This window comes from Mauremys reevesii, unplaced genomic scaffold (genome assembly GCF_016161935.1).
Source record: "Mauremys reevesii isolate NIE-2019 unplaced genomic scaffold, ASM1616193v1 Contig17, whole genome shotgun sequence".
Taxonomy (NCBI): domain Eukaryota; kingdom Metazoa; phylum Chordata; order Testudines; family Geoemydidae; genus Mauremys; species Mauremys reevesii.
In genome coordinates, this window is record NW_024100793.1 from 133,011 (window position 1) to 160,461 (window position 27,451).

Below are 27,451 nucleotides of genomic sequence, written 5' to 3' on the forward strand. Positions count from 1 at the left end.
GATGCAAGGATGACACATGGCTGTAGTTTACAGGAAGGAATTAGCGGATCCATCCTTTTAAGGAGGTAAGGAATGCAATACACCATTGCCATAATAGTCAATGGTTCTGGTCATCCTTTCAGGTGGAAGGAAGGTAACGGAGGAAATTTTCATCTCTCTAAAGAGCATGAGAAGTTGCTGTACTGAATAAAGCACTAAAAATGGGAGCTACCTGTTCAGATGAAAGGAAAGTAGTTGGTAATTCTAACCAAAGATGATGATCTTTGTTCCTTTTTCCTTCCCAGAGAAGGCCATTGGTTGTTCCTACAAGGATGGAACAGGGAAGTTATTTCAAAGAACAAGTGCAACTAACCAGAGTGTGAAGATGAGCATGAGCCTGCTCTTCCATTTGCAGAGAGGAGTTGTCCAGCTGATTCTAGTTGTGCCTAATTGATCATTGTTGCTTATTTTTCAGACGTCAAGAACTAAGTGGAACTGATCATTTCTATCAAGAGGTAAGGAACGCACCTCCTCACAGCACGGGGGCAGGACTTAAAGGCTCTGTTTCTATTTTCAGGTGAAAGGAAGGTCTTACCATTCAAGGGAGGATGATAAGAGGCTGCTGAATTGAAGACAAAAAGACAGGTAAGGATACCTGGCCAGAGGAAAGAAAAGCATCTTTTACTTTTACTTCTAGTTCAGAAAAAGGCAAGCAGCCATTTATATGCTTCAGGTTTTACCCAGCGTAGCTGGCTGTACCGCTAAGAATCAAAGCCTGGCGATGGAACATGACTGAAAAGTAAGAGAGCACTGAAAGGTCCCTAGAAGCCCAATGATCTGGATGCTAAGGAACCTTCTCCATTGATGACTCTTCATAGCTGCTAGTGAGTAATAATAAATAAATCTGTCAAACATTGATTGCAGGTTTTGCTGTGAGATATGAACAGACCAGGTGGCCATTCCTACCAGGGAGAAGTGAGGCTAAGTGGCGTGGCTGTCCCGGGCAAGGAGGTAAGAAATACCAGTCTCCAACCATCCATGTGTACATGAAGTGGTGTGGATTTTGCTTTCAGGGAGAAAAACTGTGGATGACCTTACTTGTCATGGGGAGAGTGTCAAAAGCAGACTCGGGACAAATAACATGGACTTGCCAGCTGCTCGATCTATTGAGGACTCCAGTGACAAGATGCTGTTATTTTAAGGTAAAAATACACAAACAAAAAAAGCCACTTCAAATAGTTCAGCTAGTCGCAAATCTGAATCAAGTCAGCAGACCATGAGACATGGAGGTAAGCATTTACGTTTCCCTGGTTGACAAATGAATCTGAGGCTAAAGCGGCACTTGCAGACCAAATAAAGAGGTCACGTTGCATCTCCAGATGGAAGGAGACCAGAGGGCTGTTGTGTTCTAGCAGAAATTAATGCAAATCCAACTAGCTGAACCAGGCATGTCAGTTGGTAATGAAATGCACTTTTTCCCCCTCTTAACATTCAAGTTGCAATGAATAGATTCTCACACTTTCAGATGAGAGAAATGCAGCCGATTTGAACGTTGAGGGTGTGAAAACTTCAGGAAGTTGCTAGAAGATCTGGGATATCTACAGAAAGGAAACAAGCAAAACTCATCACTGCTACCAAGAGGTAAGGAACTCACCTTAGAATGGAAAAATTGATGGATCTGGTTTCCCTTCAGGTGAAAGAAATGCAGCTGTCCGTCAGAAGTAGGAACAGTTTCTCTTGCTATCAAGAGGTAAGGAATGCACCTTCTCCTAGCAATGGAGTGGAAACTAACCAATCTGAGTGTACTTTCAGGTGAAGGAAGTGAATCTATCCTTTGCTGTCAAAGGCTACAAGCAGTTTCATAAGAATAAAGCAAGATACATAACCAAAGCTTCTGAGGTTTCAGAAGTATTGACTTGTTCCAATCAAGAATAAGGAAACCACTTATACCTACTAGATTTTTAGCAGTACAGCTGATTGTATGGAGAGAAAGAGAGAAACCAATCCAGCAATTCATCACGCAGAAGGTGTGCATTTATACTCCCTGTTACAAAATGAATCCAATGACAATTCCTTTACATTTGTTGCCTGACAAAACTATGGTCTGTCAAACATTGATCTTTGCAGGAGGTCATATCTCGAGATGCAAGGATGACACATGGCTGTAGTTTACAGGAAGGAATTAGCGGATCCATCCTTTTAAGGAGGTAAGAAATACAATACACCATTCCCATAATAGTCAATGGTTCTGGTCATCCTTTCAGGTGGAAGGAAGGTAACGGAGGAAATTTTCATCTCTCTAAAGAGCATGAGAAGTTGCTGTACTGAATATAGCACTAAAAATGGGAGCTACCTGTTCAGATGAAAGGAAAGTAGTTGGTAATTCTAACCAAAGATGATGATCTTTGTTCCTTTTTCCTTCCCAGAGAAGACCATTGGTTGTTCCTACAAGGATGGAACAGGGAAGTTATTTCAAAGAACAAGTGCAACTAACCAGAGTGTGAAGATGAGCATCGAGCCTGCTCTTCCATTTGCAGAGAGGAGTTGTCCAGCTGATTCTAGTTGTGCCTAATTGATCATTGTTGCTTATTTTTCAGACGTCAAGAACTAAGTGGAACTGATCATTTCTATCAAGAGGTAAGGAACGCACCTCCTCACAGCACGGGGGCAGGACTTAAAGGCTCTGTTTCTATTTTCAGGTGAAAGGAAGGTCTTACCATTCAAGGGAGGATGATAAGAGGCTGCTGAATTGAAGAAAAAAAGACAGGTAAGTATACCTGGCCAGAGGAAAGAAAAGCATCTTTTACTTTTACTTCTAGTTCAGAAAAAGGCAAGCAGCCATTTATATGCTTCAGGTTTTACCCAGCGTAGCTGGCTGTACCGCTAAGAATCAAAGCCTTGCGGTGGAACATGACTGACAAGTAGGTGAGCACTGAAAGGTCCCTAGAAGCCTAATGATCTGGATGCTAAGGAACCTTCTCCATTGATGACTCTTCATAGCTGCTAGTGAGTAATAATAAATAAATCTGTCAAACATTGATTGCAGGTTTTTCTCTTCTGAGATATGAACAGACCAGGTGGCCATTCCTACCAGGGAGAAGTGAGGCTAAGTGGCGTGGCTGTCCCGGGCAAGGAGGTAAGAAATACCAGTCTCCAAACATCCATGTGTACATGAAGTGGTGTGGATTTTGCTTTCAGGGAGAAAAACTGTGGATGACCTTACTTGTCATGGGGAAAGTGTCAAAAGCAGACTCGGGACAAATAACATGGACTTGCCAGCTGCTCGATCTATTGAGGACTCCAGTGACAAGATGCTGTTATTTTAAGGTAAAAATACACAAACAAAAAAAGCCACTTCAAATAGTTCAGCTAGTCGCAAATCTGAATCAAGTCAGCAGACCATGAGACATGGAGGTAAGCATTTACGTTTCCCTGGTTGACAAATGAATCTGAGGCTAAAGCGGCACTTGCAGACCAAATAAATAGGTCACGTTGCATCTCCAGATGGAAGGAGACCAGAGGGCTGTTGTGTTCTAGAAGGAATTAATGCAAATCCAACTAGCTGAACCAGGCACGTCAGTTGGTAAAGAAATGCACTTTTTTTCCCCTCTTAACAATCAACTGGCAATGAATAGATTCTCACACTTTCAGATGAGAGAAATGCAGCCGATTTGAACGTTGAGGTTGTGAAAACTTCAGGAAGTTGCTAGAAGATCTGGGATATCTACAGAAAGGAAACAAGCAAAATTCATCACTGCTACCAAGAGGTAAGGAACTCACCTCATAATTGAGAAATTGATGGATCTGGTTTCCCTTCAGGTTACAGAAATGCAGCTGATCTGATCTCCTGGGGACTGCGGATTATAAGCAGTCATATTACTGAAGAACAAACTAACGCATATTGCCAGACCTGCAAAAAGTTGCCTTCCTTGACTAGAATGGGAAGATAATCACTTATCACCTTCACGATGCAGCAGACTACCACTGACAAGGAGGTGAGCATTTAGGAGTCTCTTATTGCCAAATGGATTTGTCTTTTCAGGAGGAGAGTTACAGATGCTCAGGATTTGAGTAGAAAGGAACAGGGACGGAGCTGAACAGATCCAACACCTTAAAGGACAATTGGATCTCAAAATATGAAAGACCCCTCATTCAATAAAGCAACAGGATTGGCTCTGAGGAGCGGTAAGCAACATTTGGTAAGTCTAAGAAATGAGCATAGCAATTTTGTAGTGCTGAATGTAATTTATGTTGTGCCAAAGGGTTTGTTACAGCTGATCAGACATCTCAGGAGCTAAGAGGATGTAAGGGGGATGGCAGATGTCAGGGATTCATCTTTATTAGGAGGTGCTGAATCTGCTTGTCACTTGAGTGATATCAGTGGCTTTGGTTTTTCTTTCAGATGAAGGAAACAGGCAGCGTGGACAGTATTCAAGACACAATGTTTAAAAGTTGCTGCTGGGATGGAAGCAAAGAAGAAAGCCCTGGAGATGGGTTAGTGCTGGGACACAGGCACTATCCTGGAGGGGCCTGGGACAGGGTGTTTAACCATAGTGACCAGTGGGTCCTTTCCCCACTGTGGTCCTGGCTCGCATGCACAGGGTGAAACCGATCGCCATGTTTGGGGTCAGGAAGGAATTTTCCTCCAGGGCAGATTGGCCAGAGACCCTGGAGGTTTTTCGCCTTCCTCTGGGGCATCGAGCAGGGACCAGCCCTTAGGGCCATTTAGGAACAGACATAATAAAATCAATCAGAGAGAACTTGTCTCCCTTTGTTTTTTGAATTTTCTATAAACCCGTCCTGTGTCCCTCGGCCATGCCCATGCTCCCAGCCCCGCAGCGGGGCAGAGTCCCTCCCAGGTGCACTGCTCCCCCATCCGTGCCAGCATGGCCCCCATGTCACTCTCCCACTCCAGCAGGGACCCAGCACAGGAGAGATCAGCCCACCATCCCAGAGAGGGAAAAGCCGTGTGCACGGCCCCCAGGGATGGGGAGGGGACATGGCCAGGTGCACCGGTCGAGGGGAAAGCAGGAAGCCCAGCGGCACTGTTACCATGTTCCTCTCCCAGGATGCCCCGAGGGGCCAGGCCAAGGCCTTCGGTCGGCCACATCCAAGCGCTCTGCCCCGCTGCTCTGGTCGTAGAGCCCCTCAAAGAGCAGCTCTGGAAGGCGGTCAATGAACCCAGAGCAACACTTCCATTGGCATGGTGGGGCCACCGCTCCCTGGGCACCTGAACTGGACTCACAGGCTAGCAGCGAATAGTCCCCCAGGGCGTTGTTGTGGGGTCTCAAACCTCTATAAACCCAGCCGCCTGAAAGCCATTGGGGCCTCATTCTCCCCTGCAGGGAGACAGCATCTCCAAGGTGAAGACAATACAAGTGACTCGTACCTTGGGAAGGCAGTTGGGGGAGAATGCGATATCCTGTGCAAAGATACCACGTGAACTGGTGTCACTCACAAACAGTGGTGCAGGAGGGGTCCTAACACCAGAGAAGAGCAAAATGGGGAAGGCCGTGGTCCTGGTTTTGCAACAATCTCCTCATTTCAGCTTCTATTTGGCAAAATGAACCCAAACCAAGGGTAGTGGGGAGGAAGGTCAGATCAGGGGTTTATTTTCTTGTAACCCTTCCCCACCCCACCCCTGCCACGAGATCATAGAGAGGTGGAGGGATGGTTCCGGCCCATCTCAGCCTGGCCTGAACACTGCACCACGGTCTGTACACACCCTGCCTAGGAGGAGCTGGCTGCAGGGGTATAAAACCACCAGTTAAAACCCCAGATCCCAACATGTGACTGGTGATCACAGCCCCACCTATAACACAGTCTGCTCCCTCCCTTCATGGAGAGGGGCAGAGCTTAACTGTGCATCCGGCTTCTACACACACTGCATCCCCAAGCGTTAGCCAGGGTCAAACATCACCAAACACCAGAGAGGGGGGCTGATGGCACAAAGGAACAGGACAGACAGAGGCTGGGCACCCGCAGCTCCCACTGGTTCCAGAGGGAGGCGCAGGAGCTCAGCATGTGGCCAGTAAGACAGAGGGACAGAGACTCATGAGTCGGGAGAGTGATGGAGACCCCGGCTGGGGAGGGGAGATCAGACTGAAGGCAGCGTCTCTCACAACCTAGGGCTACATGACACTCCTTCCAAAGAAGGAAACAGGAACCGTCGCACGGCCAGGCTTCTCCCCAGTTTGCCAAGGGCTCACTGCCACACCCAGGCTCTGACACAGTTTAATCCCAAACTGGAACTAAGCTCACTTTCTCCATCTCAGGTGACTCTGGCAGAGGCTTCCTGCCATTTCCTACCCCATCCTCCCCACAGCCCCTCTGTAGTGAGGCGGTGCGGCTCCACTCTGCCTCGGAGGAGGAAGAGCCCAGACGGAGGCCAGAGTGGGCGGAGCTAGGGAACTCTGAACCCACCCCTCAAAAGGTCAGGCGGCGACCCGGAACTATAAAGGCCGGCCCTCTGCACTCAGTAGGAACCCGGCCACTGGAGGGAACAGACGTCCCTAGGGAAGCCCGAGACTGGGAAGCTCCTGCAGCCCAAGGCGCCCGCCCAGACTGGCCGGAGCTACCCCGCGCCCGCTATTCGGAGGAGCTGCTGGAGCTGCCCCGTGCTCGCTACCCGGAGGAGCTGCCGGAGCTGCCGACCAACCCCTACCCCGACGAACCCATGCTCCTGGTCCCCCCCCCCCCACCCGAGGCCAAGCCAGGACCTGGGTAGGACCCGAGACGGAGTACGGAAGTATCCCGGGGGCAGCCGACCCCAGTCTGGCTGCAGCATTACCAGAGCCGATGTCAGTGTGTTGCGGCCAGGATCCCCACTGACTAAGCAGCGAGTCTTCAGCCGCTGCTAGGGCCCCGGGCTGGGACGCAGTGGAGTGGGAGGGCCTGCGTCCCCCCTGCCACCCAACTCCTGGGTGCAGACTCCCCCTGTCCCTGGCCTGAGGAGGCCGAAGATGGTTCCTGTTGCTCAGCCCTGCCTGAGGGCCTGAGCACTCCTGACTCAGTGTTTGTTGCCCCGCCTTGACCTAGGGCCGGGCCCATAACCATTGTTACGGCTCAGCCCCGCCTGAGGGCCGGGGCCTTCTGACTCAGTGGTTCTTGCCCACCGGAGACAGGGTCAACCGTAACCACTTTGCGGCCGACTACCACAAGGACCACCAAGGGAGACCTCGGGCCAGACTATTCCCCCGGACCTCTCGGTGTGTAGTGAGCCGGCGTGGCTCCCCTCTGCCCGGAGAGGGTCGAGCCCCGGTGAACTCTTGTACATGTGGTGCCAGAAGTGGGGATCTGATCCCTTGACCCCTGTGAGAAGGGGCCGAAGGGGGAGATCCACCCCCAGAGAACCATGGAGATGGAGCATTTGTTTAAGCTGCTGACGGAGAGTCAGGAGCGGCAGCAGACCGCCCAGCTACAGCAGCAGCAGCAGGCAGCTGCCCAGCTCCAACATCAGCAACAGCGGGACGCCGCCCAACTCCAGCAGCAGCTTATTCAGCAGCTCGGAGCCCAGCTGCAACAGCTGGTGACAGCGTTACCACACCCCATAGAACCACAGCCAGGGGATGAGGATGGGGCACCACGCCCTGCCGCCCCAGTGCGACTAACCAAGATTGGCCCCAATGATGACCCCGAGGCATTCCTGGTAATGTTTGAACAGGTGGCACTGGTCGCTGGGTGGCCCCAGGACCAATGGGCCACCCTTTTGGCCCCGTATCTCCCCGGGACGGCCCAGACTGCATACCGGGGGCTGGTGACAGAAGAGGCAAGGGAGTATAGCCGAGTAAAGGCCGCGATTTTGGATGCCTTAGATGTCATCCCCAAGACTTTTCGGCAGCAGTTCCGGAGCCAGACGTATCCCTCAGGCACCGAACCACGGCTAGTGGCCCAAGTCCTGAAGGAGGCGTGTAGGCGATGGCTTCAGCTGGAGACGAGGCCTGCAGAGGAGGTCACGGAACAAGTCATTCTGGAACAGTTTGTGCACACCCTATCGGCTCGAGGACGGGCCCGGGTGCTCCGCCATCGGCCGGCAACATTAGCCGCGGCTGTCTCGCTGATGGAAGACTTTCTCGCGACCGAAACGCCCATGGGGCCTGCTTTCCGACCTCAAAACCCCGGGCGCGAATGCTCTAATGTTGACAGAAAAGGGGATGCCCCGACCGGGCTGTGGAGCCTTGGCCGCGGGCAGGACGCCCGCCTGGGGTCTCAGTTCAGACGGCCGGATCCTGTCCCTCAGCCCGGACCGACGGGCATGCTCGGGTCTTAGCCCCATCCTAATTCTGGCCTTTTGTTTAAAAAGTTCGTAGTTGTTGATGTATTCTTTAGGCATTTCAGCTGCCACCTCTGCTAGAGCCTGGAATGGAACCCACAGTTCCTGAGGTCTTTGCTGTCAATTGATTGGCCTCTCCCTGGTTAGCCAATGATGTAATGCCAGGCTCAGTTGTCTAGTCTTGCTGCATCCCAAGACTTTCAATGGCAAACCCTCCGAGACAACTGCAAACCATCGAAACCAGTTGGCAGTAAAAAAGGAACCTTGCAACAGACAAGGGATCATCCTGCCTGGGAATAGAAACAAAAGACTTTTTCAGTGTAACACTGAAGGGGAGAGGCCCCCTGAATCCATTCATTGAGGAAACATCTTGCTGAACGGGGGTGTTTCATGAAAATTTGGAGCCTGGTTCCTGTGACACTAGCGAATTCTGCAACAGACTGAACTTGGGGGGTGGGGGTGGGGATTATTTTGCCAGCTAGGAAAGGGAACTATTGATAAGTGTGGCCCTAGTCTGCATTTCATGATTTTGTTTTGTATTGTAACCACTGGTTTCAACCGCTCTCTTGTTTCTAGTGGACTCTGTATTCATTCTAAAATAAACCTTCTCTTGTTTCACTGCAAGTGCTGTGTGGTTCACAGGAGCAATGATTTAAGGTGAAACTGGTCAAGTGGGATATGTTACTCCTTTGGGATCAGAGGCTCTGGGCTTTCTGGGAGTAGCAGCATCCTGGGCTGGATATCACAGGGGATTGCTTCAAGGGGACTGGGGTGCACCTGTGAGGCAGAACCCTAGGAGAGTGCTTGAGTGGCTAACAGGCTGGGGGGTTAGGGAGCTGACCCCAGGCACCACAGCAAAGCTCCCTCTGGCTAGAGGGTGACTCACATTCCTGGGTACCCCAAGAAAATCACAGGCAGCTAAACCCCAGACTTAAGCGCCTAGGTCTGGGGTTTAGGTGCCTAAGTCTCAGTTTGAGGCTTCACTGATATCCACAAACCTCCCATGGGCCCATGTAGGCGCCTACACTCATTTGGCACCTACGTATTCAGGGAAAAGTTGCTTACACACCTTAGTTTGTGTCATGGGGCAGGTGCCCTGCTGCCTCCCTCTAGGCGCCTGGGTATTAGCTCCTGCCTAAGCCCCAGTGCGATCTGTGAATCGGGGGAAGACAGGCGCCATCTGACTTGCATGCAGGGCCCGATCCAGTAAGCGCGCTCAGAGGCCACCTATCGGAGCAGGTCCCATCAAAGTCTGGCTGCCAGAGAAGGAGGTGGTGGTGTTCACCGTATGGCTTCTAGCCCACTGGTAGCACACTCAGCTGCCTGTGGGAGCCCAAGGTTCAATTCCTCCATTTGCTTGTGGGGGAGAAAGGATTTGCACAGGGGTCTCCCACCTCTCATGACAGGTTTCCTAACCACTGGGCTAAGGGATAGTCTGATGGAGGAGCCCTCGGTTTCAGTTGTCCTATGCTGGATCAACACCAAATCATTGGAGCAGGGGGACTGGGTCCTGGATTTCCCACCTCCCAGGTCAGTCCCTACCCACCAGGCTTCACAGTTACGCTCTCTCTGGCCCAATGACCCCTCAAGCTGTGACTCGGTGTGGGGGGAGGAACAGGGAAGGGATGCAGTGAGGTTCTGCACGCTGAGAAGGAAGTGCTGCAAGACACAGCCAAGCAGAGGGACGGAGTAAGTCGTCTCCGGTCCAGAGATTGAGCGAGAGGAGAGGAGAGTGGAGGCTGGCAGCTCGCACTGGAGATGGTAGGTCTAGCACCTTCTTCTACCCGGGGACGGGGCTGGCTTCACCTGCGCAGTGTTTAGGGAGGAGTGAGGCAGACAGAGGAGCTGCTGCTCACAAGGGAGAGCTACCAGCTGGCTCCTTAGCAACAACCCCCACCCTCCTCCCCAGACACCTCTGAGTGTGGGGACAGGGGACAGTGCCAGGAACAGAGACCCCAAATGGCCCCCAGAGCAGGACCCTGCACGGGCAACAGGGACGATGCCCTGACAGTGCCCCACAGACCCCCACAGAAGGAAACTCCAGGTGGTGAGGGGGGTTGAGTTCTCTCCTGTGCTCAACTGACCAAGATTAATTGAAATGAGACCACCCAGCTTCAACCAGCAGAGCCCCCTGCCCAGCCCTGAGCTGTCAGGGGAGCCCCCCCCCCACTGCCCAGCCCTGAGCTGTCAGGGGAGCCCCCCCCACTGCCCAGCCCTGAGGTGTCAGGGGAGCCCCTCCCACTGCCCAGCCCTGGGGTGTCAGCACCCCCCACTGCCCAGCCCTGAGCTGTCAGGGGAACACCCCCCACCACCACCACTGCCCAATCTTAGCAGTCGGGGAGCCCCCACCCCACCACCCAGCCCTGAGCTGTCAAGGGAGTCCCCCCGCTGCCCACCTGAGCTGAGGCCTCTGTTGTCAGCAAATATCTGTGAAATCCCCTGGCAAAATGTGTGTCTCATATCCCTCTAGTGCTGGCCCGTACGGAGCATGACAACCTGCTCCTGCTATTGGTTCCTCCATTAGCTCAAGTGGCAGAGGTCTGTGCACTGGTTCTCAGGATTTTAACCCTGCTGATGATCCATATTGGTGTCACTATGGTGCCACATGATCGATCTTACAGTTTGCTTTATAAAAATGTAGGAAGTTACAGACACACACACAGACACTCACAAAGAAACCTACTTTAAAAGAACATCGTTAACGTTTCAAAGTCAAGCACTGATACCATAGGAAATGCCAGATCCCTTCCCTCCCTGAGTGCGCAGGATGGACCTATGCTAGGGAATGAATCCAGGTTGTACAGTGAAAAAAGCTGTTGTCTGTAGGAGCCCTACCCCACCTGCTGCAGGTGCTGGACGGTGTGATGAATGAGGCAGGGGGTTGCAAGAAGAGAGAGGAGGGTTTCAAGGGTAAGGCTGTTGACTGCCGCCCTGGAGAATTGGATTGTATCCCTGCCTCTGCCCCAGAGTTCCCATGTGATGCTGGCAAGTCACTAAAACCAAACCTTTCCCAGGTGGCCACTGAATGTGTGTTCCTCACTTTCTGGGTGCTCAGATTGAGACCCTGGGGTCTGATTTGCAGAAGTGCTGAGCACTCACAGCTGCAACTAAAGTCAATGGGAACAGTGCTCTCCACATAGCATGTTACAATGCTAAATACTCCAGAAAATCCGGTCCGAGGGGGTCTCAAATGTAGAGCCCTTTGCAGATACACAGTGTATATATCCACGGATGTGGATATCTGCGGATATAACGCGGACATCCACGGATTTGCAGAGTGAGACCCACAGGGCCATGGCCAACGACTGGGCCAGGAACCGCAGCGGCGAAAGAAGCAGCATGTCGGGCTGCCACTGGCAGGAGCCAGCGCCCAGGCAGCTCCTCCCGCATGGCTGCACCTCCTCCAGCCCTGTCCACCGGGCGGGCACTAGGCTGACTGGCAGCTGTCTCTGGTCACACCAGTGTGTGCAAGCGGCATCTCCTGACCGGGAGCCTGTCTCCCTCATTGTCACTACAGCCCTGCAAGTCTGCGGTATCTGCTTTAGATCCATGGATACCCGCATCTGTGGATATAACTGAGTATCCGCGCAGGGCTCTACTCAAACGGGACACCCCAAAATTACTTTCGGCCTTAATCTCTCTGGTCAGCTCCTCAAGGTATTTAGGCACCTAACTTGCAATAAAGTCAATGGCTGTTAGATGCCTAAATACCTTTGAGAACCAGTGCCTCTATGCCTCTGTTCCCATCTGTGAAGTGGGGATAATACCACCCTCTCATCTCCCAGGGCTGTTGTGAGTATAAACTCATTCATGTTTGTGACGCACTCAGATACTGGCATGATGAGCGCTATAGAAAAGCCTTTGGGGAAATGAATAATTCTGTCTTCAGAGCAGGGTTTGTATCGTGTGCAGTAAATAAGGCTGGGGCGGGGGGGAAGGGGCGGTCACACATTGACCAGTGAGGAGAAAACACACAGTTGAATAGCTCCTCATTCAGTGAGCACCGTCCATCCTCCACACCGAGTGAGGCAGAGGACCCATGGGAAAATAGGGAGGTCAAAGCACAGCCTGATAGCCAAACGTGGCACGTGCTGCCCTCTGATCAATGCCTGGGTGTGTCCCCTGCAGGCCCAGCATGCAACGCTCCATCTCAATCCAGAGGGCAGCCAACCCGTCCAGCTCAGCGCTGTCCACGGGCAGCGCCTCTGGGTGCAAGAGCCGTGTGACAATCAGTGCAAAGCAGCCACTGCCTCCAAGCTTCCGGCAAGGTGCCAATGCCACCTGGCTGGGCAAAGCTTGGGTGCCCTGGCTGGTATCTAGCCCCCCAAGAGCTCTTGCAGGGCCTGAGCCAAGGCCTTTGAGAGCGGTTTTCTCCCAGGACTTTACCAGGCTGTGAAAGAATCCCGCAGTGAAGAAATGCAGCAGGGATGGAGTGCAGGGTCCGGGCAGTGGGGCGGGTTCTGACTGGGCTCTAAGGAGCTGTTAGGGTGGATCCTAATCCAGCTGTATCTCTGCAGCGTCTTGCCAGCATTCCTCCTGCAGCCAGCGCAGCGAGTGCGTGGAGACCATCGGGAACTACACCTGTGATTGCTACCCTGGCTTCTCCGGGACGGAGTGTGAACACGGTGAGGGCAGTCGAACAGGGACACTGTGGGGGAGCCCCGCCGCAGGGCCTGCTACAGTCACTGCATTTACTTTCTGGAGGGTCTCCCCAGAGACGTCCTCTGGGGCGACGGCCTGGGCACCCTCAGTGCTGCTCCTCGATTCACCAAAGAGGGGGTGTGACGTTATTGATATAAATGGGGACCATATAGAACATGGGTTGCAACCAAGGTCCTGTAGTGGCACCAAATCCTAAGTAAAGGGGGTCATATAAGGTGTCTAAGACCAGGTTCTGGGTTGCTGGTTATGATTATGCTGTCTGTATGTCTGTGTATTATTTTGTAGTTGAAGTTATAAGTATTGGCTCTGTAATGTCTGTAATTTTGTATTATGCTCTGCCTCTGGGAAGTGTCCCAGACAAAGCTGATGTTAGCCCGGCATAGCTGGCTTGATGGCCCATTAAAGGGCCATCAGCTACACAATTGACCCATGGAGAGAAGGCAGACACGCCTTGTGACTCAGCAAAGTATGCAGGGACTGGCCCATGTGACTCCAGACTCCATTTTATTTTTGCTGTAAGTTTCCACCGTGAGGACAAAGGAATTCTTACACCTGGAAAAGTCTATATAAGGCTGATGCATCATCTCCATCTTGTCTTCAATCCTGCTTCTGACCTCTGGAGGGACTTTGCTACAAACTGAAGCTTTACACAAGGGACTGAACGACCCATCCCAGCTGGGGATGTATTCCAGAGACTCAATTTGAACCTGCAGTTTACTCCATCACTGCTGCAAGCCTGAACTAAGAACTTTGCCGTTATTGTATGTAATTGATTCCATTTAACCAATTCTACCTCTCATCTCTACCTTTTTCCCTTTGTAAATAAACCTTTAGATTTTAGATTCTAAAGGATTGGCAACAGCGTGATTTGTGGGTAAGATCTGATGTGTATATTGACCTGGGTCTGGGGCTTGGTCCTTTGGGATCGAGGGAACCTTTTTCTTTTATTGGGGTGTTGGTTTTCATAACCATTTATCCCCAGGACGAGTGCACTGGTGGTGATACTGGGAGACTGGAGTGTCTAAGGAAATTGCTTGTGTGACTTGTGGTTAGCCAGTGGGGTGAGACCAAAGTCCTTTTTGTCTGGCTGGTTTGGTTTGCCTTAGAGGTGGAAAAACCCCAGCCTAGGGCTGTAACTGCCCTGTTTAAGCAATTGGTCCTGATTTGGCACTCTCAGTTGGGTCCCGCCAGAATCGCTCCGTCACAGGGGGTCTAGCCCAGCCGGAGGAGGGGCCTTTGCCATGGCTCCCTGGCCAAGGAGGCAGAGTGGGGTGGGGGTGTAGCCTCCCAAGCGCCCGCCCGCCCTGCCGCTCTAGCACGCCCGCCCCAGCCCAGCCCAGGCAGTTTGCCTCCCTTAGGGGTAAGGCTGCCCCCCATCCCCTGTCAGCTGGAGCTGCCCAAGCAGCACAGACAGTCGCCTCTCCCTTAGGGCTGAGCAGGGTGCTTGACAAAACATGGGCATCCCTCTAGTTTAGCCCCTGAAGCGTCTAAGCCAAACCCGCAACGGGTTGAGCAGAGTCAGGATGAAGTTGTTGGCTCAGTAATAGGTTATTATTGAGTGTTTGCTTTGCAATAGCGCTTAGAGGCCTCAACCAACATGTCAGGCCCACTGCGCTAGGCCCTGTACACTAGAGCTGGTGGTTTCAGCTTGTGAGACGTTTCATTATTTCAGAATTGGCTTCATTCCAAACCCAGACGGACAAGGACTGCACCAGGGCCAGGGACCCGAGGGCTTCCAGAGTCCCAGAGGCCAGTTACCAGCTGCCTGCTCAGGAGCAGAGCAGCTTGGGGAGTCACTGTCCCAGGACTCAAGGAGCCCTGGGATCTCCAGCCCGGGGCAGTCTGCATGGCGGAGCTACCCCAATGCTGCACCCCTGGGAGCTGATCCTGCAACTTCCAGGCTTTCAGCTCCATGGCAGGGACACTGGAAGCACCACTAGCCCTGGCTCGGACAGGGAGCCTAGCAGACAACAAGAACCCCTAGAGACCCGGCTCTGCCCCGAGACTCGACTCCCGACTCCCCGAGCTGGGGCTCCCGGAACATAAGAACATAAGAACGGCCGCACTGGGTCAGACCAAGGGTCCAGCTAGCCCAGTATCCTGTCTTCTGACAGTGGCCAATGCCAGGTGCTCCAGAGGGAATGAACAGAACAGGCAATCATCCAGTGATCCATCCCAAGTCACCCATTCCCAGCTTCTGGCATCCCCATCCCCGCCCATCCTGGCTAATAGCCATTGATGGACCCATCCTCCAGGCACTTATCTAGTTCTTTTTGAACCCTGTGGATCTTGGAACACCAGCAGAAACCTGTGTGTGTTTTGATGAAAGTGGAGTCAAATCTGTAGTTGATTTGGTGAATCAGTTCTCTTCAGCATATTGGCTGTTTCAGTCTAAGCTAAGTTTTGCAATCAGCTCTACTGCACATGGACGTAGTGAGAGAGCCCTGGTGCCAAAGAATTTACACTCTAAACAGACAAGACAGACAAAAGCGGGGAGAACGGGCAGAATTGGCCACCCTCTCTGTTGCCCTGCATTGGGCTGGTGGAGGGAAATAGGTCTCAAGAAGGTTTTGAATGTGAGGAATTTGGCAGGCGTGTCAGGTGTACACAAGGTTCAGGTAAGAAGTCACATTCTTGGAGGGGGTTTTTTGCCTTCCTCTGCAGCATGGGGCATGGGTCACTTGCTGGAGGATTCCCTGCACCTTGAGGTCTTTAAACCACAATTTGAGGACTTCAGTAACTCAGACATAGGTCAGGGGCTTGTTACAGGACTGGGTGGGTGAGATTCTGTGGGCTGGGTTGTGCAGGAGGTCAGACTAGAGACAGACAATCATAATGGTCCCTTCTGAGACTGGAGAGATTCATTTTGTACATCTGCCCTAGTCTGGTGGCACATGGAACTGTTTCTCAATGAAGGTGCCATCATCTGTGTTTCTCATTCTGCAGAAATTACCGACCTGATGCTGAATCAAACCCCAGCCAGTGTCAGTGATTTGGAAGGCTCAGAACTTACCATGAATTGTACATTCAAGACAGTCAATGACCACAGTACCATGTATGTGCGATGGTATAACTATGGGACTGAGGGACTAAAGCAAGAGCTGGTGAATGAGAGTGAGGTGATCACAACCCTGCATTTGGCCAATGGGTTTGCCTCTCTCACTTTGAAGAACACGAATTCATCTAATACAGGAACCTACGTGTGTGAGGTGGGGATCACAGCAAGGAACCTGTCTGTGTCAGGAGCTGGAACCCAGGTGACCATCAGTAAGTGTCAGCAGCCTCATACGTGCTTCCTACTATGAGATCCAGATACTATCAGATTCCTACAGAGCGATGGAGCAGGAGCAGGGAAAGCCGTGCTAAGAGCAATGCTTAGTCTGTGCCAGGCTTGGCAATCCATAGCCCTGGCACTCCTGGGCTTGCTGCATCAGTTATGAATGTAAAAAAAACCTGCTTGAGCCCTGGCAGCTCTTTCACTACAGATTAAGCACTGCCTGAGAGACAGAACCAGAGACAATCACTGGCCAGGATTCCTGTAAGCTGCTCTACGTTATGCCCAGCCCCCAAAGACTGGGCAGGACAGAGCATAAGGCATCTGGAGCCACACTCAGTGCACCGGAGAATCTGTTCCTCTTTCTACATCAGTTCTTTACTGCCCCTGATCATCATAGTATCTGAGGCCCAGATTTGCAAAGGTATTTCACCATTGCTCCACTGAGCACCGGCAGGGCTATGTGACTTAGGAGCCTCTCTCATTGGCAGTCAGTGGGGCAAGAAATCACTTTTGAAAATGAAATGTAGGCTGCTAAATCATGTAGACTTTGCTCCACTCAGCACTGCAATGTGGAAATACCTTTAAAAATCTGGGCTTGAGCAGCTTCCAGCCACGCATCAAGCCATGTGACTAACACCTGCCAGGTGTGGTCCATTCTCTCTCTCATCCTCTCCCAAGAGGGGGAAGTGTGTGTGCAGTGGAGCATTTAGAGGGGTTTTTAATGCATTTAACTGACACACACAGCTGAACCTGATGCTTGTGTAAATACAGATGTTCAGCAGTTGTCAACAGAATTACTGTTTTGTGGAGGAGGTGAAGGTTCTAGTTAGTGCTGCAATCTGGTGCCAGTTCCAAGCATCGGGAAGCAGTGCGGCATCTCAACACTGCTGTGTGCTGACTGGGGTAAATGCTGATTTTGTAATGGCGACCACTGGCAAGGAGCTTTAGGCAATTTGCACATTCAGAATCCTCCTGTTATTCTATTGTTATGTTAAGAGATACAAACCTTGTAGGGTTTCTGGTTTCCTTTCTTCCCTACTGAGCCAGTCCCTGCCCAGTGACAGATCCCTCCCCCTAGGCTAGGTATGGAGTCCCGTTTAGCCTGTGGATTGGCAGGTGCAGGGTTAATGAAGCCATTTCCCCTTGGGATGAGGGGAATTGGGAGAGGTTTTGTGAGTCTAGGGTGGAAACCAAAGATGGGGTCAGTTAGGGGAGCATTGGCCTCTGGCCAGGTCTCTAGTGTCTTGCTCTGCTAGGGATTCCCTACTCCTGTGGCAGAGTCAGCGGGCTGGCTGGCCTCATGGGAGGGTTCCCCTAGGCAGAGGGCTGAACCCAGCCCGATGACCCCACAGGTCCCAGCAGCTGGCATAGGAAGAGGAACCTGCTGGAAAAAAGGGAGGCCAGGGAAACTGCCTGTGACACAGACGGGGATGGGAAATTAAGGGAGGGGGAGAGAAATAGCTTTTACATCCTTAAACTGTCTCTCCCATCCCTTTATTAATGCATCAGCCTCTGTCCTTCCTTTAGAGGCAAATCTGCCCCTCTCTCTGTCCCTGCATCCCACACTGACAGGTTTTTCTTGATTTCAGATAAAGGGAGTATGATGGGTTGGGTCACAGAAACTCCCTCAAGACTGTCACTAGATGTGCTGGGATACCACTGAGAAGAAACGCCCCCTGCCAGAAAAGGCTTCTCTCCACTCCCCTCTTGCTGAGCTGGATGCACCAGTCGGCTCCAGCACAGACCAAGAGGTTGGGCCACGCCCCCCCTGCAGTTCACAGAAACTAAGATTCACTTAGCCCAGGGGTTCTCAGTTAACAGGGACTTTCCCAGCACCCAGTATTCAGTCTTTCTGGGAGCCTAAACCCTGAGTACATCTGTCTTACTCTGTATAAAGTTTATACAGGGTAAACTCATACATTGCCTGCCCTCTATAACACTGATATAGACATAGGCACAGCTGTTTGCTCCCCCAGTATTAATTACTTACTCTGGGTTAATTAATAAACAAAAGTGATTTTATTAAGTGTAAAAAGTAGGATTTAAGTGGTTTCAAGGAATAACAGACAGAACAAAGTATGTCACCAAGTAAAATAAAGCAAAACACGCAAGTCTCAGCCTAATACAGTAGGAAACTGAATACAGGTAAATCTCACCCTCAGAGATGTCCCAACAAGCTTCTTTCACAGACTAGACTCCTTCCTAGTCTGGGCCCAATACTTTTCAAACCAACACCGTGGCTTATGGCCTGGGTCCAGCAGTCACTCACACCCCCGCAGTTACAGTCCTTTGTTCCAGATTCTATCAGGCATCTCTTTGGCGCGGAGAGGCCATCTCTTGAGCCAGCTGAAGACCAAATGGAAGGGCTTCCAGGGCCTTTTATATTCTCTCTCTTGTGGGCGGAAACTCCTTTGTTCTCCTGTGCAAAATCACAGCATCAAGACTGAGTTTGTAGCCACCTGGGCAAGTCACATGTCCATGAATGATTCCGCTTTTTGCAGGCTGACACCATTGTTTACATCATACTTTGAACATTCCCAGGCAAGCTCAGATGCGGATTGGTGTCTCCCAAAGTCCATTGTCAGTTAAGTCTTTCTTGACTGGGCACTCACTCCGAATAGTTCTTTCTCAAGAAGCTGATCAAATGCTTCACTGATGCTACTTAGAAGAAAACACATGGAGATACAAGTACAAAGCCAATATTCATAACTTCAAATACAAAAATGATACACACATACAGACAGCATAATCCTAACCAGTAAGTTACAGCCTTCCTATAGACACCTTACTTGACCTCCTATGTACAAGATTTGGTGCAACTAAAGGACCTTGGTTGCAACAATGATCTGTACGGACACAGTTCTTGTCAATAATGTCACAGGGAGCAATGCCTCCCACGTTGTTTTCATCATCCGGATGGTTCCCGGGGCCCTTGTTATAATCTTGGCTGTGATTATTATTACAGAGTGCGTGATTTCAGAAAAGAGGGGTGAGTGAAATGTCTGCAATGCAGTCACTGTGCGGAGTCAGCCACAGAGCATTAGTTACACACAAGGTCCTTCTGCCTTTTCTTTCTGGGCAACTTCCCGGTCCCAGTGCATTGAAATCTAAAAGCTGTTTCAGACCTGGCTGGGACTGTTGTTCTTGGCCTGTCTGTTCTAGTTTGTGTGGAATATTAAATCACTGTATCTCAGAATTAGAAGCACAGAGTTTAGGTCTCCTTCTTGTAAATGTTCCTGAAGGCCTTTACCTCTCAGGTCTCTCTTTCACAGCACCGATGATCGTTTCCTGTCGCTGCGTCTGTCCAACGTGCCCTGTTTATTGCTGGCCGGCTGGCATGCACGGAGCTAGTGCAACCACTTGGGAAAATGTGATGCGTGTCCTGCAGGCATATTCTTTAAGTTCTAACTTACCAAGTCTGATTTTTTTCCACAGCTCCTGTCAATCGGACAATATGGTGATCAGCTGTTACAGCATACACCTGGAGATGGAGCTCTCAGACACCTGTTACCCCGGCATTCCCCACAAACACCGTGCTGACCATCTTGCCTGCCAGATTCTGCATCTGCAAATAGACCTTGAACTGAATGGAAGGGAGGGGAGGGGATACTGGATAACTGGAAGGGAGTTCACGGGTGTTCAGAATAAAAAGACTCCTCCCTGACACCCTGCTTTGAGGCAGCAGAACCTGGTGATCGCTGATGGGTTAGGCAGTCTCAGGGGCATCTGAGCCATAGGAAAATATGAGATGAACATTTATGTTACCTAAAGATTCCCCATTGTGCTACCTAGCAATGACTTTAGAGCAGGGGAGTGGAAATTATGGTCCATGGGCCAGATCTGGCCCGCTGGATTGCCAGCCTGATCGCACAGCAGGGCTAAGGCAGGCTTTCTACATGCCCTGGCCCCACACCACTCCCGGAAGCAGCTGGCACCACTTTGCTGCATCCCGTGGGGAGTGGGGGGCAGAGGGCTCCATGCGCTACCCTCACCTGCGGACACCGCCCCCCCTGCAGCTCCCATTGACTGGGACGGGGAACCATGGCCAATGGGAGCACGGGGCCAGCGCAGGCAGGGAGCCTGCTTTAGCCCCGCTGTGCACTGCTGCCACACCGGAGCCACTGGAGGTAAGTGGCACCGGACCAGAGCCCACACCCCAAACCCTCCTGCACTCTGCACCCCAGCCCCAGCCTTGAGCCCTCCTGAACCCCAATCCTCCCATGAGCCCCCTCCTGCACCCAACCCCCCTGCTCTTTGTCCCCCCTGCACCCTGCACCCCTCCTACACTCCAACCCCTTTCCCTGAGCCCCTTCCTGCAAACCACACCCACACTCCCTCCCTTACCCCAACCCCATGCTCCAGCCCTACCTTCATGGCCCTGCAATTTCCCCACCTAGCTGTGGCCCTCGCCTACCCCTGCTTTAGCGGCTCATGGAACCCTTGAAGTGAAGATGCTCAGAACAGGGGCCAAAAACTCTCTTCCCTATAATTGGTTCAGCTGCTTGTCGGTCAGGGAGGAAATGGAAACATCTGCTGGGAATTGCTGTTCCGTGGGTTCAGCCGGCCCCCTTGCTGAAGTCAACTAGTGTACAGTTAAGCACATGCTTAAGGGTTTGCAGGATTGAAGCCTCTATAAAGGACCATGTTTTTATAACTGGCTTTTCTTTTAATTGTTTTACACATGTGCTCTCTAATAGTTAGATTGTCTTACACCCGAGGCTAAGGCTATGCACTTACCAAGTGTTTTAATACAATTCTCATGACACTGGCTATTCTTGATGTCCCTATAAATACCTGCATCCGATGAAGTAGGCTGTAGCCCATGAAAGCTTATGCTCAAATAAATTTGTTCATCTCTAAGGAGCCAAAAGTACCCCTGTTCTTTTTGCGGATACAGACTAACACGGCTGCTACTCTGAAACCCATAAATATGCACTCCTTTTCTGACTCTTCCTATGCTCTTGCCTGCACTGATTGAGTGGAGGTAATCCTGATTGGGTGGAGGTAATCCTCACAGAGAGGAGGAGGGTATAAATAAGACAATGGCTTCGCTAGATCCTGTCCTCCCCATCTCAACACATGGTGACCAGAGTGTGTGAAAGACAAAGAACCAACATTGAAGTGTAAGTGTGTGTGTGGGTGTGTAGAGGGGTGCGGGATGGGAGGTCTTGGCCAGAAAGCCTTCCAGTCAGTATGGCCTGCAGAAAGTTTTTGGGCAGAGAGATACCTTTTTGCTTTCAAATCTTATTCAGCTTGGTAAAATTTAGGAGTTAGGATACAGTCACAATCTTATCTTTTCTTTTCTAACCAGTGCTGACTTTTATGCCAATTTCACTTAAAATCTCTCTCTGGTTAATAAGCTTGTTCCATTGTTTTTCTAAACCAGGGCGCTTTTGGCTGGAGTGTTTGGGGGATCTCTACTCACGTTAAAGGCTGGGGCATGTTCATCACCCCTTGATGGAACGACGGACTTTTAATGAGTTGACACCATTCGGGGGTGTTGGGGCCCTGAGCAGTACACGATGCACAGCTCTGGGGTGCAAGGCTGGGACTGAGGGATGTGCGGGTGCCGCCCTGTGTCTATTCATGACCAGCTGGGTGTAGCATTCGTGGATTCAGCTGGGCCTGACTTTGGAGGCTGGTGGCTGAGAGTGAACCGAGCCTGGAGGCTCGGTTCACTAGCAAAGCGCTGTCAAAGGTCTCCAGGCTAGTGAGCGAAGGGGACACAGCAGTTCTACAGTCCAGCTTGGGCCCTAGGGCAGTCGTTCTCAAACTAGAGCCGCCGCTTGTTCAGGGAAAGCCCCTGGTGGGCCGGGCTGGTTTGTTTACCTGCTGCATCCGCAGGTTCGGCCGATCGCGGTTCCCACTGGCCGCGGTTCACCCCTCCTGGCCAATGGGGGCTGCGGGAAGCAGCGTGGGCCGAGGGATGTGCTGGCCACCCTTTCTGCAGAGTTCAAATTTTCCTTGAGTTTAAATTGAGTCATTTTTATTTTTTTCTCCTTTTATCCTCCCCTTCCTTTCTCCATTCTTCCCTCTTCCTTTCTGGAGTTTGTTCATGCAACAGTCATCCCCTATCTATGTAAACACCAATGCGCCCTATTATCAATTATTTCTTCATCTTCAACCTAGTTCTTCTCTCTCCCCTTTCACCTCTGTCCCTTTATGCATCCAGTCTCTCTACCCCCCTCCACACACCCACATTCTTCCATGGGGAGAACCCAGTTGTGGGTTTGGAAGGACTGGCCACTACCAGCACCCAAGACTGAAGGTGGGATAACCTCTGGTAAACTACTTAGCATGGGGGTTGGTTCCTTTAGTGTTGTTAATGTTTTCTTTGTAATGCTCATAGGCGCTTGCTTGGAAAGAGCTGTTTGGTAACTTGTAAGTGCAGGCACTACCCTGGGCATAGCCTAGTGAGAGAAAGGAGACTGGGTTGTGGAGAATATCAAAGTGTAAATCAGGGGGCTTTGCAGTCATAACATGCCAGTCAATCATAGAATCATAGAATGTCAGGGTTGGAAGGGACCTCAGGAGGTATCTAGTCCAACCCCCTGCTCAACGCAGGACCAAACCCAACTCAAGGAGGAGTATATGTGAGGGGAAGACAGTCTCTCCCCAACAGTGGTGATGGCTGGGAGCTTGGAGCTTGGAGCCTAAAGCAGGTGAACCAGGGAAGGGGGAAACTGCCCTGGCATGTTCTCCTTGTGCTTTGCACAAGCACAGGACCAGATCCTTCATCTTCAAGGTTACTATGGTTATGACCGGGGCTCTGTTTCTTGGCCCAGAGCCAAGTGTGGGGGTTCAGGGTGCTGTTTAGTGGCCTGTGATATCCAGAAGGTCAGATTAGATGATCTGTGGTCTCTTCTGGCCTTCAGTTCTAGGACTACAGCTATAAATACGAGAATAAGGGTACACAGTGCTACCTATTTGACTCGATTGTTCTAACAGGTCCAGGGTGTAGGGTGGTAAGTAAGCACATGAGAGGGGCAATACACAACTTGTTTGTATGAGGGTATAAAAGAGGGGTCACAGAAGGTACATCTGGCCAATGGGGAGTCCCATTGCTGACCGAGCTGGTGTCTATGCAGAGTCTAGGGGGTGCTAGTACAAGTGCTTTGTCAACAACAAACCCGGCCAAGTGCCTTTGCCACCGAATGAGTCTGTTGTGTTTTGGGCAGTTTGACTGAGGTCTGCTGGGCCAGCTACCTGGCCAGAGCCAGGACAACGTATGGGCCCACACAGCCAATGACAGGTGTCCTTTTATCAGAGCCCCCAGCGATCATGGAAGGGTGGAGTGATGGCTCTGGTATCTCCCATCTCCAGCTAACACTGAAATCCCTGCCTGGATTCCCCTGCACAGGAGGCGCTGGCTGTCAGTCCCTGGGTGGGTCTGCAGCAATCAGCCTAGACCACAAGATGGAGGACAGCACGGTGCCATGAAATGCAGCCAACAGGGTTAGTCCTGAGAGGGGCTGGGCACTTGCAGCTCTCACTGGTTTCAGAGGAAGATGCAGGAGCTCAGCACTGCTCAGAATTGGCCCATTGTGATGGAAGTGGAACATTCCACCGTAGGGATGGTAACCTAGACAAACAGAGGTGGGGACAGGCAGGGGGAACTAGGGATGTAAGTTTTCATAGGTGAGGGCTGCGTAAATCCCACTCCATCCAAACCACAGGGAAAGGAGCCGTTCATGACCCAGGAACTCACTGTCACAAACAGAGCCCCAGCTGGTGACTCCAGATCTGGAGTGTAATTTGACTCATTTGAGAGTTTAGAGTCAGCAAGAGCCTTCCCCCTACAGCTCCCCTAGAGGGCCCTGGGGCAGGTCACTTTGCCCAAATGACAAGGTGGTGATGACCCGCGACTCTGTTGTGATGCAGAGATTGTTGGGTCAGCCCCCAGGGGCCGCAGCATTTCACACCAGGGTGTCGCCCAGAGCACATGGCTGCTGCCTGTGGGTCTGAGTACAGGGACCAGAGTGATGGAGCAGGGCCTTCTGGGACCAACCTGCTTCCATTGCTAAAGAAGGGAACGTGAGACACCGAAGGATGAAGGAAAGTATTCTTGTAAGGAGGAAGGAAACAAGGCAGGGACAAGGCTGGGCGGGGGAGGGAGGAGGTACTGATAAGGGAGGAGGGGGGGAATGGAAGAAGTTAGTGAGAAAGAAGAACCAGGGAAGTGAGGAAAGTACAGAGAAGAAAGAGGGACAGGTAATGGGTGAGGGGAGAGACATGGAAAAGGAGTGGGCAAAGAGGCTAGAAGAGAAGAAAAAGGAGAAGCATGGAAGAAGTGGATGGGGGTAAGAACCTGGACTGATTTCTTTAGCATCAGGTAGAATCCCAATTGCCTTTGTCAGGATGTAACTACTAGGGGTTAACAATACAGGTATTTCTACAATTCAAAAAAGAAAGGGTAGAAGTGACCATAGCTGAGAGCTGGCATCAGCTTGGTTCTTACCTTTCAAGAGATTACATTGCAATTGGTCCTATTCCTGTTGATTTGATCACTGCAGCATGTCTGTCAGAAGTTCATATTGTACCAGTTAAGTACTAAGAATGCACCTTCTCCTAGCAATGGAGTGGAAATTAACCAATCTGAGTGTTTTCAGGTGAAGGAAGTGAATCTATCCTTTGCTGTCAAAGGCCAGAATTAGTTTCATAAGAAAAGAGCAAGATACATAACCAAAGCTTCTGAGGTTATAGAAGTATTGACTTGTTCCAATCAAGAATAAGGAAACCACTTATACCTACTAGATTTTTAACAGTACAGCTGATTGTATGGAGAGAAAGAGAGAAACCAATCCAGCAATTCATCACGCAGAAGGTGTGCATTTATACTCCCTGTTACAAAATGAATCCAATGACAATTCCTTTCCATTTGTTGCCTGACAAAACTATGGTCTGTCAAACATTGATCTTTGCAGGAGGACATATTTCGAGATGCAAGGATGACACTTGGCTGTAGTTTACAGGAAGGAATTAGCGGATCCATCCTTTTAAGGAGGTAAGAAATACAATACACCATTCCCATAATAGTCAATGGTTCTGGTCATACTTTCAGGTGGAAGGAAGGTAACTGAGGACATTTTCATCTCTCTAAAGAGCATGAGAAGTTGCTGTACTGAATAAAGCACTAAAAATGGGAGCTACCTGTTCAGATGAAAGGAAAGTAGTTGGTAATTCTAACAAAAGATGATGATCTTTGTTCCTTATTCCTTCCCAGAGAAGGCCATTGGTTGTTCCTACAAGGATGGAACAGGGAAGTTATTTCAAAGAACAAGTGCAACTAATCAGAGTGTGAAGATGAGCATTGAGCCTGCTCTTCCATTTGCAGAGAGGAGTTGTCCAGCTGATTCTATTTGTGCCTAATTGATCATTGTTGCTTCTTTTTCAGATGTCAAGAACTAAGTGGAACTAATCATTTCTATCGAGAGGTAAGGAACACACCTCCTCACAGCACGGGGGCAGGACTTAAAGGCTCTGTTTCTATTTTCAGGTGAAAGGAAGGTCTTACCATTCAAGGGAGGATGATAAGAGGCTGCTGCATGTAAGGAAAAAAGACAGGTAAGGATACCTGGCCAGAGGAAAGAAAAGTATCTTTTACTTTTACTTCTAGTTCAGAAAAAGGCAAGCAGCCATTTATATGCTTCAGGTTTTACCCTGTGTAGCTGGCTGTACCACTAAGAATCAAAGCCTTGCGGTGGAACATCACTGACAAGTAGGTGAGCACTGAAAGGTCTCTAGAAGCCTAATGATCTGGATGCTAAGAAACCTTCTCCATTGATGACTCTTCATAGCTGCTAGTGAGTAATAATAAATAAATCTGTCAAACAATGATTGCAGGTTTTGCTCTGAGATATGAACAGACCAGGTGGCCATTCCTACCAGGGAGAAGTGAGGCTAAGTGGCGTGGCTGTCCCGGGCAAGGAGTTGAGAAATACCAGTCTCCAAACATCCATGTGTACATGAAGTGGTGTGGATTTTGCTTTCAGGGAGAAAAACTGTGGATGACCTTACTTGTCATGGGGAAAGTGTCAAAAGCAGACTCAGGACAAATCTGAATCAAGTCAGCAGACCATCAGACATGGAGGTAAGCATTTACGTTTCCCTGGTTGACAAATGAATCTGAGGCTAAAGCAACACTTGCAGACCAAATAAATAGGTCATGTTGCATCTCCAGATGGAAGGAGACCAGAGGGCTGTTGTGTTCTAGAAGGAATTAATGCAAATCCAACTAGCTGAACCAGGCTTGTCAGTTGGTAAAGAAATGCACTTTTTTCCCCCTCTTAACATTCAAGTGGCAATGAATAGATTCTCACACTTTCAGATGAGAGAAATGCAGCCGATTTGAACGTTGAGGGTGTGAAAACTTCAGGAAGTTGCTAGAAGATCTGGGATATCTACAGAAAGGAAACAAGCAAAACTCATGACTGCTACCAAGAGGTAAGGAACTCACCTTACAATGGAGAAATTGATGGATCTGGTTTCCCTTCAGGTGAAAGAAATGCAGTTTGTCCGTCAGAAGGAGGAACAGTTTCTCTTGCTATCAAGAGGTAAAAGGAATGCACCTTCTCCTAGCAATGGAGTGGAAACTAACCAATCTGAGTGTACTTTCAGGTGAAGGAAGTTAATCTATCCTTTGCTGTCAAAGGCTACAAGCAGTTTCATAAGAATAAAGCAAGATACATAACCAAAGCTTCTGAGGTTACAGAAGTATTGACTTGTTCCAATCAAGAATAAGGAAACCACTTATACCTACTAGATTTTTAGCAGTACAGCTGATTGTATGGAGAGAAAGAGAGAAACCAATCCAGCAATTCATCACGCAGAAGGTGTGCATTTATACTCCCTGTTACAAAATGAATCCAATGACAATTCCTTTACATTTGTTGCCTGACAAAAATAAGGTCTGTCAAACATTGATCTTTGCAGGAGGTCATATTTCGAGATGCAAGGATGACACATGGCTGTCGTTTACAGGAAGGAATTAGCGGATCCATCCTTTTAAGGAGGTAAGAAATATTATACACCATTCCCATAATAGCCATTGGTTCTGGTCATACTTTCAGGTGGAAGGAAGGTAACTGAGGAAATTTTCATCTCTCTAAAGAGCAGGAGAAATTGCTGTACTGAATAAAGCACTAAAAATGGGTGCTACCTGTTCAGATGAAAGGAAAGTAGTTGGTAATTCTAACCAAAGATGATGATCTTTGTTCCTTTTTCCTTCCCAGAGAAGGCCATGGGTTGTTCCTACAAGGATG

General features: G+C 50.2%; 2 long non-coding RNA genes across 4 annotated transcripts; both read left to right on the top strand.

Annotated features, from left to right (window-relative positions):
* The first annotated feature begins 1,674 nt into the window (after window positions 1–1,674).
* Window positions 1,675–27,379, top strand: LOC120393232. 3 transcript variants are annotated; one of them, XR_005591951.1, is made up of 3 exons: window positions 1,675–1,791; window positions 24,800–25,014; window positions 27,123–27,379. It is a non-coding gene; the product is annotated as an uncharacterized LOC120393232 (long non-coding RNA). The 3 variants fall into 3 exon arrangements; XR_005591952.1 differs by lacking the exon at window positions 1,675–1,791 and adding an exon at window positions 23,806–23,828; XR_005591950.1 differs by lacking the exon at window positions 1,675–1,791 and adding an exon at window positions 23,837–24,257.
* LOC120393234 lies at window positions 3,479–4,739 on the top strand. The gene is made up of 3 exons (XR_005591954.1): window positions 3,479–3,746; window positions 4,022–4,178; window positions 4,382–4,739. It is a non-coding gene; the product is annotated as an uncharacterized LOC120393234 (long non-coding RNA).
* Window positions 27,380–27,451: the final 72 nt, after the last annotated feature.